The following is a 20,082-nucleotide window of genomic DNA, read 5'->3' on the forward strand; positions in this document are numbered from 1 at the left end:
AAAGTACTGGAGTTTCAGCTTTAGCATCATTCCTTCCAAAGAAATCCCAGGGCTGATCTTCAGAATGGACTGGTTGGATCTCCTTGCAGTCCAAGGGACTCTAAAGAGTCTTCTCCAACGCCACAGTTCAAAAGCATCAACTCTTTGGCACTCAGCCTTCTTCACAGTCCAAGTCTCACATCCATACACAAGCACTGGAAAAACCATATCCTTGACTAGATGGACCTTTGTTGGCAAAGTAATATCTCTGCTTTTCAATATGCTATCTAGGTTGGTCATAACTTTCCTTCCAACAAGTAAGCATCTTTTAATTTCCTGGCTGCAATCACCATCTTCAGTGATTTTGGAATTTAACTCAGATGACCATTATATCTAATACTGTGGGCAAGAATCTCTTAGAAGAAATGAAGTAGCCATCATGGTCCACAAGAGTCTGAAATACAGTACTTGTATGCAATCACAAAAACAACAAAATGATCTCGGTTGGTTTCCAAGGCAAACCATTCAGTATCACAGTAATCCAAGTCTATGCTCTGAATAATAATGTGAAGAAGCAGAAGTTGAACATTTTATGAAGACCTATAAGACCTTCCAGAACTAACACCCCCAAAATATGCCTTTTTCATTATGAGGGATTGGAATGCAAAAGTAGGAAGTCAAGAAATACCTGGAGTAATGGGCAAATTTGGCATTGGAGTACAGAATGAAGCAGGGCAAAGGCTAACAGAGTTCTGCCAAGAGAATGCATTGGTCATAGCAAACACCCTTTTCCAACAATACAAGAGAAGATTCTACACATGAACATCACCAGATAGCCAATACCAAAATCAGACCAATTATATTCTTTGCAGCCAAAGATGGAGTCAAGAATACTGAAGCAGTTTGCCATTCCCTTCTTCAGTGGACCACGTTTATGTAGGAGATTTTGTCAAATACGAACAGAATTGTATTTCTTCATTTCAATCTGTTTGCTCTACATTTCTTTTGATTTTCTGATTGAATTTTCTTTCTTTTTTTTTTTTTTTTAGACAGTCAGCAAAAACAAGACTGAGAGCTGACTGTGGCTCAGATCATCAACTCCTTACTGCCAAAATCAGACTTTAATTGAAGAAAGTAGGGAAAACCACTAGACCATTCAGGTATGACATAAATCAAATCAAATTACAACTATACAGTGGAAGTGACAAATAGATTTAAGGGATTAGATCTGATAGACAGAGTGCCTGAAGAACTACGGACTGAGGTTCATGACACTGAACAGGAGGTAGTGATCAAGACCATCACCATAATAAGAAAGGAAAAAAGGTGAAATGATTGTCTGAGGAGGCCTTACAAATAGCTATGAAAATAAGAGAAAGTGAAAGTGAAAGTGAAAGTGAAGTCGCTCAGTCCTGTTTGACTCTTTGTGACCCTATGGACTGTAGCCTACCAGGCTCCTCCCTCCATGGGATTCTCCAGGCAAGAGTACTGGAGTGGGGTGCCATTTCCTTTTCCAGGGGATCTTCCTGACCTGGGATCGAACCCGGGTCTCCTGCATTCTAGGCAGATGCTTTAACCTCACAGCCACCAGGAAAGCCCCAAAAAGAAGAGAAGTGAAAGGCGAAGGAGAAAAGGAAAGATATACCCATTTGAATACAGAAATCCAAAGAAAAGCAAGGAGAGACAAGAAAGCCTTCCTCAGTGATCAATGAAAAGAAATAGAGGAAAACAATAGAGTGGGAAAGAATAAAGATCTCTTCAAGAAAATTAGAGATTCCAAGGGAACATTTCATGCAAAGATGGTCACAATAAAAGACAGAATGGTATGTACCTAACAGAGGAAGAATATATTAAGACGAGGCAAGAATACACAGGAGAATGATACAAAAAAGATCTTCACGACCCAGATAATCAAAATGGGGTGATCACCCACCTAGAGCCAGACATCCTGGCATGCAAAGTCAAGTAGGCCTTAGGAAGCATCACTACAAACAAAGCTAGTGGATGTGATGGAATTCCAGTTGAGCTATTTCAAATCCTGAAAGCTGATGCTGTCAAAGTGCTGCACTCAATTTGCCAGCAAACATGGAAAACTCAGCAGTAGCCCCAGGAGTGGAAAAGGTCAGCTTTCATTCCAATCCCAAAGAAAGACAATGCCAAAGAATGCTCAAACTACCTTACAATTGCACTCATCTTACATGCTAGCAAAGTAATGCTGAAAATTCTCCAAGCCAGGCTTCAACAGTATGTGAACTGTGAACTTTCAGATGGTCAAGCTGGTTTTATAAAAGGCAGAAGAACTGGAAATCAAATTCCCAAGATCCATTGGATCATTGAAAAAGTGAGAGAGTTCCAGAAAAACATCTATTTTTGCTTTATTGACTATGCCAAAGCCTTTGGCTGTGTGGGTCCCAACAAACTGTGGAAAACTGTTCAAGATGTGAAAATACCAGACCACCTTACTTGTCTTCTGAGAAAATTGTATGCTGGCCAAGAAGCAACACTTAGAACTGGACATGGAACAACAGACTGGTTCCAAATTGAGAAAGGAGTACATCAAGGCTGTATATTGTCACCCTGCTTATTTAACTTCTATGCAGAGTACATCATGAGAAATGCTGGGCTGAATGAAGCACAAGCTGGAATCAAGATTGCTGGGAGAAATATCAATAACCTCAGATATGCATATAACACCACCCTTATGGTAGAAAGTGAAGGAAGAACTAAAGAGCCTCTTGATGAAAGTGAAAGAGGAGAGTGGAAAAGTTGGCTTAAGACTCAACATTCAGAAAACTAAGGTCATGAAATCTGGTCCCATCACTTCATGGGAAATAGATGGGGAAACAGTGGAAACAGTGACAGACTTTATTTTTGGGGTCTCTAAAATCACTGCAGATGGTGACTGCAGCCATGAAATTAAAAGATGCTTGCTCCTTCGAGGAAGTTATGACCAACCTAGACAGCTTATTAAAAAGCAGAGACATTGCTTTGCCAACAAAGTTCCATATAGTCAAAGCTTTGGTTTCTCTAGTAGTCATGTATGGATGTGAGAGTTGGCCTGTGAAGAAAGCTGAGCACCGAAGAATTGATGCTTTTGAACTGTGGTGTTGGAGAAGACTCTTGAGAGTCCCTTGGATTGCAAGGAGATCCAACCAATCCATCCTGAAGGAAATTATTCCTGAATATTCATTGGAAGGACTGATATTGAAGCTGAAACTCCAGTAGTTTGGCCACTTGATGCGCATAGCTGACTCATTTGAAAAGACTCTGCTGCTGGGAAAGATTGAAGGTGCAAGGCAAATGGAACGACAGAGAATGAGATGGTTGATGGTATCACTGACACAATGGACATGGGTTTGAGTAGGCTCTGGAAGTTGGTGATGGACAGGGAAGCCTTGCATGCTGCAGTCCATGGGGTCACAAAGAGTCAGACATGACTGAGAGACTGAACTGAACTGAACAAAACCACATTTAAAAATCCCCAAAAATCTGGGTAGACCCACTTTAACTAATAAGTGAGTTTATGAAGGACTCAGAATACCAGTCTAGATACAAAAATCAATTGCATCCCTACATTCCAAAAAAGAAAATTTAACCTCAAATTAAATACACACACACACACACACTCACGCGCGCGCGTGCGCAATGTTCATTCTATTGAAAAGCATGAAATAATTAGTGGTCAATTTAGCAAGTATTAGCAAGAACTATACACTAAAAGCTACAAAACGTTGCTGAAAGAAATCAAGTAAAAGAAGAAAATTACACATTTTCCTTATCAGAAGTCTTAAATTTATTTATCTGCAAATTCAAAAACATTTCAGCATAATTCTTGAAGAATTGTTGTATTAATTAAGAAGCTGAGTCTAAAACATGTATTGCAAAGCAAAGAATATGAAATAGTAAAAACAATTTTGAAAACAAAAAAGTTGGAGGACTCATACTATTGATGCTAGTACTTATTATAAATATAAAGCTAGAGTAATCAACAAATTATAAAGGTTTTACCTATAGGGTATGAAAGTTAGATAGACAGATCTCTCAATGGAACAGAATAGAAATACACACAGAAATATATGCATACGTGTGCCAAATTAATTTAATGAAGAAAAGATATTTTCAACTTAGTACTGGAAAAATTAGGCCTTCATATACAAAATAGTTACCCTTATTCTTACCTAATGTTGCACACAAAAATTAACTTAAAAATGATCGGAGACATAAATTTATATATACAACATATAAAATACATAAAAGAAAACAGAAAACTATTTGTGACAACAAAATATGCCCTAAATATGATTCCAAAAACATCAACCACAAAGAAAAAATTAGATAAACTCTACTACATTGAAATTAAAAAAATAAAAGTTTCCAAAATAATATTTAGAAAATGAAAATACAAGCCCCCAGTTAGGAGAAAAATGTTTGCAAATCATATACCTTACAAAAGGACTTATAGCCACAATATAAAAAGAACACTTTATAACTGAACATAATTCAAAAAAGGCAAAAATCTGGTTGGGACATGTCAGCATAGACAGTAACAAATGGCTTTAAAAGCACACATGAAATTGATGACCAAATAAATTAGCTATCAAGAAAATGTAAACTGAATCTGTAACATGCATGCAAACATATAATAGGATGGCTAAAACAAAAAAAGGTTGACATTAGCAAATGATGATGTAAACATAGAACTGGAAATCTTATACATTGTTAGTGGAAATTCAAAGTGGTATATCAATGGGAAATGAGTTTAGCAATTTCTTATATAGTTAAATATACATTTTCCATATAAGCCAGCTATTTAATTTCTAGATATTTACCCAAGAGGAAGAAAAACATATGTTCTCACAGTATCTGTATGCACATATTCATAGCAACTTATTCAAAACAACCCAGATCTGGAAACAACCCAAATATTCATCACTTGGTGAAAGGATAAACACATTTTTGTTATAGCACAATAAGAGAATATTACTCAGCAATACAAAGAATTGTTATGTTTACAGCAGAAGAATCTCAAAAATAAAATGTTAAGAGAAAGAATAAGACTACACACAGTACAATTCAATTTTTATAATATTCTAGGATAGGCAAAACGACAAGAAAATGAATCCGTGATTCAGTTCAGTTCAGTTGCTCAGTCACGTCCGACTCTTTGCAACTCCATGAATCGCAGCACACCAGGCCTCCCTGTCCATCACCAACTCCCGAAGTTCACTCAGACTCACATCCATCGAGTCAGTGATGCCATCCAGCCATCTCATCCTCTGTCGTCCCCTTCTCCTCCTTCCCCCAATCCCTCCCAGCATCAGAGTCTTTTCCAATGAGTCAACTCTTCACATTAGGTGGCCAAAGTACTGGAGTTTCAGCTTTAGCATTATTCCTTCCAAAGATTTCCCAGGGCTAATCTCCTTCAGAATGGACTGGTTGGATCTCCCTGCAGTCCAAGGGACTCTCAAGAGTCTTCTCCAAAATGACAGTTCAAAAGCATCAATTCTTCGGCGCTCAGCCTTCTTCACAGTCCAATTTTCACATCCATATATGACTACTGAAAAAACCATAGCCTTGACTAGACGGACCTTAGTCAGCAAAGTAATGTCTCTGCTTTAGAACATGCTATCTAGGTTGGTCATAATTTTCCTTCCAAGGAGTAAGCGTGTTTTAATTTCCAGGCTGCAATCACCATCTGCAGTGATTTTGAAGCCCCCCAAAATAAAGTCTGACACTGTTTCCACTATTTCCCCATCTATTTCCCATGAAGTGATGGGACTAGATGCCATGATGTTCGTCTTCTGAATGTTGAGCTTTAAGCCAACTTTTTCACTCTCCTCTTTCACTTTCATCAAGAGGCTTTTTAGTTCCTCTTTACTGTCTGCCATAAGGGTGGTGTCATCTGCATATCTGAGGTTATTGATATTTCTCCTGGCCATCTTGATTCCAGCTTGTGTTTCTTCCAGTCCAGCGTTTCTCATGATGTACTCTGCATAGAAGTTAAATAAGCAGGGTGACAATATACAGCCTTGACGTACTCCTTTTCCTATTTGGAACCAGTCTGTTGTTCCATGTCTAGTTCTAAATGTTGCTTCCTGACCTGCATACAGATTATGTTGTACATAAATATAGTAGAGGGAATTAACTGCAAGGGGCATGAGATAATTTGGGGGTTGATGAATGAATATTTGTATATCTTGATTATGCTTGTATTTACCTGATTGTAGAGGTTTATCAAAGCTCATCAAAATGCACATTTTAAAAATAATTTAATGTGTGTAAATTTAAAAAATTTAAATTAAAGAAAATCTATCCATGTTGCTGTGACAGTGAAATTGAAGTAGCTCAGTCATGTCTGACTCTTTGTAACCCCATGAACTATAGCCTGCCAAGCTCCTCCATCCAAGGGATTCTCCAGGCAAGTATACTCAAGTACGTTGCCATTTCCTTCTCTATGGTATCTTCCCGACACAAGGGGGATTGAACCCGGGTCTCCCGGACTGTAGGCAGACTCTTTACCCTCTGAGCCACCAAGTGCTCCACGAAGCCACCATTTTGCTATATGAACATCTAACTCATTGTTTTGAATCACTGACAGATTCACTATGTTACACATTTTATTTTTATGTATATGCATTTTACTAATGAAGATACTTAAATTGTCTCCAAATACTGCTTATCATAAACATTGCTGTAATTAACATTTCACACACGCATATGAAAAATCTATGGAATATATATGTAGTAAGTGCCTAAGAACAGGACTGCTGAATCATAAGATGCATGCAATTGGTTTGCCTTAATATCATCAATTTGCCCACTTAAAAGACTACACTAATTTGTCTTTAGTTCTTCTATCTATGTGGAAGATTAAAAGTGTGATGCATCACATTAACACACTAAAGAATAAAAGCCATAGGATCATCTCAATAGATTTAGAAGGAAGCTTTTGATAACATTCAACATCTATTTATGATTAAAAAATAAAAACTCTCCAAAAAGTGAGCACAGAGGGAACATATCTCAACATAATCAACTCTATGTATGACAAACATGCAGCAAACATCATACTCAACAGTGAAAAGCTGAAGACATTCCCTTTAACATCAGAAACTAGGAAAGAATGGCCACTCTCACCAATCTACATCAACATAGTTTTGAAAGTACTAACCATAGCAATCAGAGGGGGAAAAAAAAGAAACAAAAGAAATTCAAATTGGAGAAGAAATAAAATTGCCACTGTCTAGATGACATGATGCTACTCACAGAAAATCCTAAAGATGCTACCAGAAAACTCTTTGAGCTCATCGGTGAATTCAGTAAAGCTGTAGGATACAAAACTAATATATTGAAATCTGTTACATTTCTATACACTAACAACAAAAAAATAAAAAGGAGAGATGAAGGAACAATCCTAAGTATCATCACATCAAAAAGAATAAAATACCGAGGAATAAGCGGGTCAGGAAGCAACAGTTAGAACTGGACATGGAACAACAGACTGGTTCCAAATAGGAAAAGGAGTACGTCAAGGCTGTATATTGTCACCCTGCTTATATAACTTATATGCAGAGTACATCATGAGAAACGCTGGGCTGGCAGAAGCACAAGCTGGAATCAAGATGGCCAGGAGAAATATCAATAACCTCAGATATGTGGATGACACCACCCTTGTGGCAGAAAGTGAAGAGGAACTAAAAAGCCTCTTGATGAAAGTGAAAGAGGAGAGTGAAAAAGTTGGCTTAAAGCTCAACATTCAGAAAACTAGCATAATGGCATCTAGTCCCATCACTTCATGGGAAATAGATGGGGAAACAGTGGAAACAGTGTCAGACTTTATTTCGGGGGGGCTCCAATATCACTGCAGATGGTGATTGCAGCCTGGAAACTAAAAGACGCTTACTCCTTGGAAGGAAAGTTATGACCAACCTAGATAGCATATTCAAAAGCAGAGACATTACTTTGCCAATAAAGATCCATCTAGTCAAGGCTATGATTTTTCCAGTGGTCATGTATGGATGTGAAAGTTGGCCTGTGAAGAAAGCTGAGCACCAAAGAATTGATGCCTTTGAACTGTGGTGTTAGAGAAGACTCTTGAGAGTCCCTTGGACTGCAAGGAGATCCAACCAGTCCATTCTGAAGGAGATCAGCCCTAGGATTTCTTTGGAAGGACTGATGTTGAAGCTGAAACTCCAATACTTTGGCCATCACAGCAAACAGTTTACTCATTGGAAAAACTCTGATGCTGGGAGGGACTGGGGGCAGGAGGAGAAGGGGGCGACAGAGGATGAGATGGCTGGATGACATCACCAACTTGATGAACATGAGTTTGGGTAAACTCTGGGAGTTGGTGATGGAAAGGGAGGCCTGGCGTGCCGTGATTTATGGGGTCTCAAAGAGTCGGACACAACTGAGCGACTGAACTGAACTGATCTGAACTGAACTGAAGGAATTAAGAGACCTGTCCTACATACTATGGCACAGGTGGAACAAAAAAAAGGAGGATGACACAAATAGATGGAAAGATACACCATGCTCTTAGATTGGAAAAATTACTATTGCTAAAATGACTATACTATCCATGGCAACCTACAAATTCAATGCAATCCCTATCAAATTATCAATTACATTTATCACAGAAGTGGAATGAAAAAAAATTTAATATGGATACCCAAATGGCTCAACTAGCTAAAACAATATTGACAAAGAAGAATGTAGCTGGAGGAAATAAGCTCCCTGATTTCAGATTATAGTACAAAGCTATAGTAATCTAAACTGTGTGGGGCTGACACAAAAGCAAACACAGTGATAAATGGAACAGGGTAGAAAGACCAGAAATAAATCCATGAACTTATGGTAAATTAATCTAAGACAAAGAAGGCAAGATTATATAGTGCACAAAAGACTGTATATTGTGTCTTGAATAAGTGGTGCTGAAAAAACTGGACACCTACATGTAAAACAATGAAATTAGAACATTCTCTAACACCACATACAAAAATGAACTCAAAATGAATTAAGACCTAAGAGTACCTACATACCATAAAAATTCTAGAGGAAAACATAGGGAGACATTCTTTGACATAAATCAGAGCAACATTTTTGGGGATGTGTCTCCTAGAGACAATGGAAACAAAAGCAAAAATAAACAAATGGAGGCTAATAAAATTTAAAAGCTTTTGCAGAATAAAGGAAACCATAAAAAAACAACATGATGACCTATGGAACAGGAGGAAATATTTGCAAATGATGCAACTGACCGACAAGGGATAAATTTCCTAAATATACTAACACTGTACACAGCTCAATACCAAAGAAACAAGCGATCCAATCCAAAAAAAAATAAAAATAGGTAGAAGATCTAAATAGACATTTCTCCATTGATGATACCCAGATAGTCAATAGGCACATGAAAATATACTCAACATTCCTAATTATTAGAGAAGTGCAAGTGAAGAAGAACTAACGAGCCTCTTGATGAAAGTGAAACAGGAGAGTGAAAAACTTGGCTTAAAGCTCAACATTCAGAAAACTAAGATCATGGTATCCAGTCTCATCACTTCATGGCAAATAGATGGGGAAACAGTGACAGACTTTATTTGGGGGGGCTTGAACATCACTGCAGATGGTGACTGCAGCCATGAAATTAAAAGACACTTGCCCCTTGGAAGAAAAGTTATGACCACCTTAGACAGCTTATTAAATAGTGGAGACATTACTTTGCCAACAAAGTTCCATCTAATCAAGGCTATGGTTTTTCCAGTAGTCATGTATGGATGTGAGAGTTGGACTATAAAGAAAGCTGAGAGCTGAAAACTTGATGCTTTTGAACTGTGGTGTTGGAGAAGACTCTTGAGAGTCCCTTGAACTGCAAGGGGATCCAACCAGTCCATCCTAAAGGAAATCAGCCCTGCATATTCATTGGAAGGACTGATGTTGAAGTTGAAACTCCAATACTTTGGCCACCGGATACAAAGAATTGATTCATTTGACAATGAATCAATGATGCTGGGAAAGATTGAGGGCAGGAGGAGATGGGGACAGCAGAGGATGAGATGGCTGGATGGCATCACTGACTCAATGGACATGAGTTTGAGTAGACTCCGGGAGTTGGTGATGGACAGGGAAGCCTGGCATGCTGCAATCCATGGGGTCGCAAAGAGTCGGACACAACTGAGCAAATGAACTGAACTGAACTGAAATCGATACTATAATGAGGTACCATCTCACAGCAGTCTGAATGGCCATAAACAAAAAGGCTACAAATAATAGATGCTGGAGAGAGTATGGAGAAAGGAAACTTTCCTGCACAACTGATGTAAATGTAAATTGATGAAGCCACGATGGAGAAAAAAATGGAGTTTCACTAAAAATTTAAAAATAGAGTTACTGTATAATACTACAATCCCATCCCTGGACACACATTCATAAAAGAGGAGACTTCTATTAATAATTCAAAAATATACATTCACCTCAGTGTTCATAGCAGCACTATTTACAACTGCCAAGACATGTAAGCAACCTAAATGTCCACTGACAGAATAGATAAAGAAGATATAGTGTATGTGTTTATATATACATATATGTTGTTGAGTTGCTAAGCTGTGTCCAACTCTTTTGTGATCCCGTGGACTGTAGCTCACCAGGCTCCTCTGTTCATGGGATTTCCCAGGCAAGAATACTGGAGTGAATGGCCATTTCCTTCTCCTGGGGAATCCTCCCAAACTAGAGATCGAACCCATGTCTCCTATATTAGCCAGTAGACTCTACCACTGACCCACAAGGGAAGTCCATAACATATATACACACATACAATGAAATATTACTCACCCATAAGAAAGAATGAAATAATGCCATTTGCAGTAATGCGGAATGACTTAGCAGGGCTTCCCTGATAGCTCAGTTGGTAAAGAATCTGCCTGCAATGGAGGAGACCCCAGTTCAATTCCTGGATTGGGAAGATCCACTGGAGAAGGGATAGGCTACCCACTCCAGTATTCTTGGGCTTCCCTTGTGGCTCACCTGGTAAAGAATCCACCTGCAGTGTGGGAGACCTGGGTTTGATACCTGGGGACTGACTTACAGGTTGTCATAGTAAGTGAAGTCAGACAAAGAAAGACAAATATCAAACAGGATCACTTCTATGTGAAATCTGGAAAAAAAAAATGATACAAAGAAACTCTTTAACAAAACAGACTCAGAAACTTGCCAACAAAGATTTGTCTAGTCAAGGCTATGGTTTTTCCAGTGGTCATGTATGGATGTGAGAGTTGGACTGTGAAGAAGGCTGAGCAGCAAAGAATTTATGCTTTTGAACTGTGGTGTTGGAGAAGAGTCTTGAGAGTCCCTTGGACTGCAAGGAGATCCAACCAGTCCATTCTGAAGGAGATCAGCCCTGGAATTTCTGTGGAGGAAACGATGCTGAAGCTGAAACTCCAATACTCTGGCCACCTCATGTGAAGAGTTGACTCACTGGAAAAGACTCTGATGCTGGGAGGGATTGGGGGCAGGAGGAGAAGGGGATGACAGAGGATGAGATGGCTGGATGGCATCACCAGCTCGATGGACATGAGTTTGAGTGAACTCCGGGAGTTGGTGATGGACAGGGAGGCCTGGTGTGCTGCGATTCATGGGGTCGCAAAGAGTCGGACACGACTGAGCAACTGAACTGAACTGAACTGAACTATAGTTACTAAAGGGGAAAGGTGTAGGATAGGGGTAATTTAGGGATTTGAGATTAACAGATACACACTATTATAAATAAAATAAATAAGCAAGAATGACATACTGTATAGCACAAGGAACCATATTCAATATCGTGTAATAACTTACAGTGAAAAAGAATCTATCTATCTATATGTGTGCATGTGCGTGTGTAACTGAATCATTTTGCTGTACATGGGCTTCCCTGGTGGTTCAGTGGTAACGAGTCTCCTGCCAATGCAGGAGACACAGGTTCCATCCTTGGTCTGAGAGGATCCCACATATCACAGAGCAGTTGGGTCAGTGTGGCACAAGCCTGCACGCCACAACTACTGAGCCCAAGTGCCACGACTACTGAAGCCCGCATGCTCTAGATCCTGTGCTTCATAACAAGAGAATAGCTCCTGCTCACCACAACTAGAGAAAAACCTTCATAGCAATGAAGACCCAGAACAGCCAAAAAAAAAAAAAAGTAAATGACTCATAGAAAACCATCAGCCTTTTTTGTAGGTGACTTTCCATGCCATTAGCCTCACAAGCTACCCAAATGTCTTAATGGAGATTACTTTTGTGCCCTTCTGATTGTTCTCTGTCCATCTGATCAATAATATTGATTTTTATCATCTTTCCTTTGCTACACTATGCTTTCTGAAATTGGCCTTCCCCAATAAAATTGTATCTCATAGCAGTTTTAACGTCTTCTTTAAATTACTTCTCTCTGATTTGTTCTGTCTTCTCCCATTCAGTCTTGCTGGCTAAGTGAGAGATTATCTCTTTTCAAATTTGAGTTTTATTTCAATATTTTTCCTGTATATTCTTGCCCATGATTCTTATTTCGAGAGAAAAATAAATGAAACTCAGCTTAGTTACTCAGATTATCAACAGTGAGTTACCTTGAAAAGCTCTTACACTCAACTTCTACCCTAAACCTTTTCTTTGTCACATTTGGAAAGATAAATTGAATGATTAACATCTACACTGCACATATATTTGAACATGCAGTTGGGAGTTTTAAGCTCAGATTGTTGTTTATGAGCAAAACTAAAGACATTAATTTTTTAAATTTATATTTATATAAACAATTAGAATACCTACAATATGTCCCAATCCTTGAGTTTGTGGCAATTATTTTGTGCCTTTCTCAAAGTATTTATCAAATGATTCATGGATTTTTCTACCAGCTGCTTGATTTATATTCTGAGTTCTACTTCCTGCACCTCATATCACAGTATAGAATAAAATTCTTCTGCTTTTCTGTAATTAAGCACAAGAATAATTCTAGTATTTACATTTGCTATACAATCTTAGGCATATCAAGGAATTTTTATTGAGAAGTTGAGCTTTATACCATCTATTTTTGTGATAAAGGGAAAAGACAGTTCTAGTAGTCAACATTCCACTTTAATGAAGTGAATACCGAGCAATGTAATTTAATTCATTTTATGAATTTTGTTTTACATGGTTTTGTGTGAATTAGATACTCACTTATGATTTTTCCATTTCAAATAATAAATATTAGAGTAATAATATCTAAAGCACTGATCTGCAAAGAGTAAACACAACAGCTGTCAAGTACTTTAGAGAAATATTTTACTTCTCAGCAATATTATTATAGACAACTTTAGTAATTTGTATTTCTTAAAATTTACATTATCCTTTTTAAGTACTCTAAGTTCAATAAAATTTTACTTTTTTAGTTGTTTTTAATTTCATTAGTTAATTTCTGTACAAGTAACATAGATAATTTAAGAAAAATTTCCTCCCTTTGACCCCGGGATAACACAACAGTCCTATTTTTCCTGGAGTTGATTGTTTGCAGAATGTATGAAACAATCAATTACTAGGCTAGAAAGCATAAGCATTAAAGATTCTTTCAGCTTTGGTTAAAGCTCACGTGTTCATTAATGTGCCTGTTTAAAACTGTCTCCAATAATCTGAAATATACAAAAAGCAGAGGCAAAGCAATACAAGGAATTGTTACTAGGAGCATGTTCAGTAAACAGAAACCAAACCAGTAGACAAACTTTGACCAAGTAGAGATGGATAGATGGATTATTCAAAGTCTGCATTGTAGGCACAAATGTACTCAGACACTGCCTCCTCTTCACACTCCCTGATGCTCCTTCACTCTGGCATGTATTTTTAAAGATACTAAATTTTAAGAAGCTCAGTTTATTAGGCAACAATACACAACTTAGATCAGCAAATATGAGGTCAAACAAGAATGAATTGTTTATTCAAACATAAAACAAGAAGCTATATCATTTGGGGAGTTTTACTCTCTGAGAGTAGAAACTACAAAATTGAACAGATAAGAGAAGGAAAAAAACAAACTGCAAATTCCTGAGAATCTGATTCAACATTCAATCCTTTTTAAGTCATTAGGGCTAACAACTATCCTTTACTTTGACTGTCACAAAACTAATTACAACCAAAATATACTATAATAAATTTTGTTAGGGTTTTTTGTTTGTTTGTTTGTTTGTTTATGTCAGAGGGTATAAACCTCCCTACTGCAACCTAATTATTTTGTCTGTTCAACAGAAACTATTGTTTTGAATCATTGTTAAACTGAAATGGTCTTTCCAATATCAAATGTACCTGAGTGCAGGAGTAATCTGACAGCGCTCTGCTCAAAGGCACCCCAAATCTCTTCCTCAACCTTGGGGTTTCTCTGCCATTACCTCATGGGACACTCTGTAACACCTGTTCAGGCATTCCAATGCATGCACAAACTTAACAGTGCTTGCCAAGATGATAAAACAAAACCTTGATGAGAGTGGATTAGCCTATCAAAAAGGTGATATGTATGACACATTGAAAGCCCACTGGATTTTAAAGTTAGTTGGATAATTAGTTGTATTTCTTGGCATAAAACAATGAACAGATAAGTAAAATTTTTCTCTGACAATATTAAATCTATTATGATCTAAAAAACTGGCATTCACTTCACTACATTTTATGTTTCCCAAGTGGTCGTCAGAAGGAAAAAAAAAAAGTAGAATCTTAATTAGAAGAATAAAATGCTACCAGTATATTTTCTCAGAGAAGGCAATGGCACCCCACTCCAGTACTCTTGCCTGGAAATTCCCATGGACAGAGGAGCCTGGTGGGCTGCAGTCCACGTGGTCACTGAGGGTCAGACCTGACTGAGCGACTTCACTTTCACTTTTCACTTTCATGCATTGGAGAAGGAAATGGCAACCCACTCCAGTGATCTTGCCTGGAGAATCCCAGGGATGGGGGAGCCCGGTGGGCTGCCATCTATGGGGTCGCACAGAGTCAGACATGACTGTTAGCAGCAGCAGCAGCCTCAATCTTAACATTCCCACAACATTATATCCAGCAGATAAAAATTTCAGGGTATGAATAGTCCCCAGACAAAGAAGTTCATCAACTTTAGCTCTTCAAAGTAATATACACAGTTATTTAAGTCAAAAACATGTTAACACATTCCACAATATACACACATACACATACAGAGCTGTAATGCTATTCTGCTGGTTTCATTTTCTACTTAATGAAGGGTATTACTCAGTCAGTAGATAAAAAGGAGCTATGAAGCCAATTACCATGAACTTGGACTTCACTTTCTGACAGTGAAGGAAACAGAATAGTTACTCTAAAAGACTTCCTATTACAATGCTACTAAAACTGAATAAAACTTGATTTGAAAGATATTTATGGGTTCATAACAAGGAAAATCTTCAAGATTATAAATTAAACCTAAACAACTATCAACTTAACCCAGATGATTGCTCTAAATGGTATATGATTCAATCAGCCACTAAGTCGTGTTTGACTCTTTGTGACCCCATGGACTGTAGCCTGCAGGCTCCTCTGTCCATGGGATTTCCCAGGCAATAATATGGGAGTGGATTACCATGCCCTCCTCCAGGGGATCTTCCCAAACTAGGGATTGAACCCTCATCTCCTGCATTGGCAGGCAGGTTCTTTACCACTAGTATCACCTGAGAAGCCCACAGACTCACAGTATTCTCACAAATTCAGTTCAACCTAATACAACAAATTTTTGTTAATCACAAAATACATCTATAAAACACAGTAACATGAAAAAATAGTAGAAACTAAAAGACAACTTTTGATTCCCAAGGAAAAATACATAGTAATATAAAATATTTGAGAGGAAAAAACCAAAGCTTTCTGAGTGAATAACCAATAAGAAACTACTACAATAGAGAGACTAATTTGGAAAAGAATCAAGCAAAATTCTGGAATAAAATGTATAATTAATGAATAGGTAACAAAATAGCAAAAAGGTTATTAAAGAATTGGAGGAAAGAGCTCAAGGAAGTATCCACATATTTGTTCAGAGATACAAGTTAAAAGAAAATATGAAAAGTCATCATGACAAATAAGGGATAAATGACAAGCTCTGCCTTCTAAGTGTAATTCTGGAAGGAGGGATGACACACATCAGATAAACCTAACAGTCTTTGTGGAATAAGGTTTGAAATTTTATTGAAAGATGCAGCAATATACTATATTCATGGACTAGAAAACTCTTTATAATAAATACATACCAGAACATGGTCTAAAATTTATCCTTTAATGTACAGTTTAAACACTGTTTTAGAGAAATTCTTCCCTTTGTGCAGCTGGAAAGATATTCAAAATAGTACTGTTCATGGTAGCAAAAAGAAAAAAAAAAACTAGAAACAATGCATTGATAAGAATATGGATAGTATTTTGCAATATTCACAGTGGAATATTATGGAAGATAAACTGAAATTATATAAAATAACATAGATGAGACTGAAAAATATTGAAGCAAAAATTCAATTCACAGTAGATAACAATGCCTATTTTTATAAATCTAAGAAACAAGAAAACTAAGTAACATATTATTTACCATTTAAATATTTAATGGTGATGGTGGTTAGTCACTCAGCTGTGTCCAGCAATTTGCAACCCCATGGACTATAGCTGATGGGATTCTCCAGGCAAGAATATTGGACTGGGTTACCATTCTCTTCTCAAGGGGACCTTCCTTACCCAGGGATGGAACCAGTGTCTCTTGCATCTTCCGCATTGGCAGGTGGATTCTTTACCATCTAGGACATCAGTTCAGTTCAGCTCAGTTGCTCAATCATCTCCGACTCTTTGCGACCCCATGAATCGCAGCATGCCAGGCCTCCCTGTCCATCACCAACTCCCAGAGTTCACTCAAATTCATGTCCATCGAGTCTGTGATGCCATCCAGCCATCTCATCCTCTGTCGTCCCTATCTCTTCCTGCCCCTAATCCCTCCCAGCATCAGAGTCTTTTCCAATGAGTCAGCTCTTTGCATGAGGTGGCCAAAGTACTGGAGTTTCAGCTTCAGCATCATTCCTTCCGAAGAACACCCAAGACTGATCTCCTTCAGAATGGACTGGCTGGATCTCCTTGCAGTCCAAGGGACTCTCAAGGGTCTTCTCCAACACCACAGTTCAAAAGCATCAATTCTTTGGTGCTCAGTTTTCTTCACATTCCAACTTTCACATCCATACATGACCACAGGAAAAAACCATACCCTTGACTAGATGGACCTTTGGTGGCAAAGTAATGTCTCTGCTTTTGAATATGCTATCTAGGTTGGTCATAACTTTCCTTCCAAGGAGTAAGCATCTTTTAATTTCATGGCTGCAGTCACCATCTGCAGTGATTTTGGAGCCCCCCAAAATAAAGTCTGACACTGTTTCCACTGTTTCCCAGTCTATTTCCCATGAAGTGATGGGACCAGATGCCATGATCTTCAGTTTGAGCTTTAAGCCAACTTTTTCACTCTCCTCTTTCACCTTCATCAAGAGGCTTTTTAGTTCCTCTTCACTTTTTGCCATAAGCGTGGTATTATCTGCATATTTGAGGTAATTGATATTTCTCCTGGCAATCTTTTTTTATCTTTTCTTTTCTTTTTATTATGCATTTATTTATTTTAATTGGAGGCTAATTACTTTACAATATTGTATTGGTTTTGCCATACATCAACATGAATCCGCCACGGGTATACACGTGTTCCCCATCCTGAAACCCCTCCCACCTCCCTCCCCGTACCATCCCTCTGTGTCATCCCAGTGGACCAGCCCCAAGCATCCTGTATCATGCATTGAATCTGGACTGGCAATTCGTTTCATATATGATATTATATACGTTTCAATGCCATTCTCCCAAATCATCCCACCCTCTCCCTCTCCCACAGAGTCCAAAAGACTATTCTATACATCTGTGTCTCTTCTGCTGTCTCGCATACTGGGTTATCATTACCATCTTTCTAAATTCCATATATATGCGTTGGTATACTGTATTGGTGTTTTTCTCTCTGGCTTACTTCACTTTGTATAATCGGCTCCAGTTTCATCCACCTCATTAGAACTGATTCAAATGTATTCTTTTTAATGGCTGAGTAATACTCCATTGTGCATATGTACAGCTTTCTTATCCATTCGTCTGCTGATGGACATATAGGTTGCTTCCATGTCCTGGAAACAGTGCTGCGATGAACATTGGGGTACATGTGTCTCTTTCAATTCTGGTTTCCTCAGTGTGTATGCCCCGCAGTGGGATTTTGGGGTCATAAGGCAGTTCTACGTGCAATTTTTTAAGGAATGTCCACACTGTTCTCCATAGTGGCTGTACTAGTTTGCATTCCCACCAACAGTGTAAGAGGGTTCCCTTTTCTCCACACCCTCTGCAGCATTTATTGCTTGTAGACTTTTGGATAGCAGCCATTCTGACTGGCATGAAATCTTGATTCCAGCTTGCGCTTCTTTGAGCCCAGCGTTTCTCAAGCATAGTAGTATTCAAAAAAGACAACCGTGGATAATATGCATAAAATTCAGAGCAGTAGACAAATAGTATCAATATTATTGGCATTTAACAGTTCATAAGTTTGATAGTGAGTTTATAGATAATATTTATTATTAAACTTTTAAATTTACCTGTTACATATATCACTATCAAATATTAAACATAATATGCAATGCACTTTAAAAATAAGTCTAAGCTTGCATGCTCAACTTTATTTTTATATTTGATTCAAAATTTTATGCCAAATTTCAATAAGTTATTTATCCAGAATCTTAGGCCACAATCAATCAGAAGCAGCAGATTGAAAGGTAGAAAACTCCCTAAGAGGGTGGTATGGAGCAATATCTATAGAGTGAGAAGCAAGTTAAATAATTTACTCAATATAGGCTCAAGAACCTCAAAATTATTACCATTTGATGAAGGAATTTTTAATACTGGAAAGAAATTGACTAGCACCTTCTCGGTCTTGAGACTTCCCCAACGGCTCAGACAGTAAAGAATCTGCCTGCAATGCCAGAGACCTGGATTCAATCCCTGGGTCGGGAAGATCCCCTGCAGAAGGAAATGGCAACCCACTCCAGTATTCCTTCCTGGAGAATTCCATGGGTTGGGATTCCATAAGCCTGGTGGGCTACAGTCCATGGAGTTGAGAAAAGTTGGACACACTGAGAGACTAACGTTTTCTCAGCCATAGTACTACTGTAGAGTACAAGAACTTGCTCTCCTTTAGCAACCAGGAGTCATCATGCTCAGGAGGCACTGTTAAATTGGCAAAACAGGGTGCAGTGCATTTTGAATAAACCTTAAGTTGTTAAAGTGGATGTTGAACATTCAGCATCTGGTGGTGAGGTACCCCTGCTGTCTTCGTAGAATAACACAATCTGTTTCACGTGTTAGGTTACCTGCCTGCTTCCTGAGAGCATTTGTGTTTTTGAACCACAAATTAGCAGACTGTGCAAAGTCTGGTGCCAGGTTGATGACCTTTTGCTCTGATGAGGGCAAGCAAAAGAGGGCTTGCAGTGGAAGTGGGATTTGACAGAACAAGTAGGGAAATGGAAGGATGTTCAAAGAAAAGAGTGAGAAAAGGCAAAGTTGCAGTTTCTGTTTCCCATCTCTACTCCTCATGTTCCAAACAGTTTATTATTTATCAGGGGTGTTCCCCTCGGTGTCTCTTGTACCATACAGAATCCAATGCCAGGTCCCTTGCAAAAATGAACACGTAGCTGAAATATCTGTGGTCATTTTTACATCCCTTTTGGCAGCTTTTCTAGTTTCTGACATAGCATTTACCCAGTCTCCTGGAGTTTGGGGTATCATCCTACACTATTTTTTTTTTTTTCTGCAGCTGATATTCCTCCAGATTTATTCTGTACAAATTGCCTGGCATATCAAAATCAAATCTTTCCCTTCCTAAATCCCTGCACTACACCATCCAAAAATTAATTAATGCAACAATTAATAGTGACCAATACATTTCTATGCTTTCCATGCAATTAAACCCAGCTACAGATTAAAAGGAGAATAATTGAATTATCCCACTAAAATAAACCATCCTAAACTGCAAATGACTCATTTATTATTGAGTAATTCTTT

The sequence above is a fragment of the Budorcas taxicolor genome, chromosome 7 (genome assembly GCF_023091745.1).
Source record: "Budorcas taxicolor isolate Tak-1 chromosome 7, Takin1.1, whole genome shotgun sequence".
In the NCBI taxonomy this organism is placed as follows: Eukaryota; Metazoa; Chordata; class Mammalia; order Artiodactyla; family Bovidae; genus Budorcas; species Budorcas taxicolor.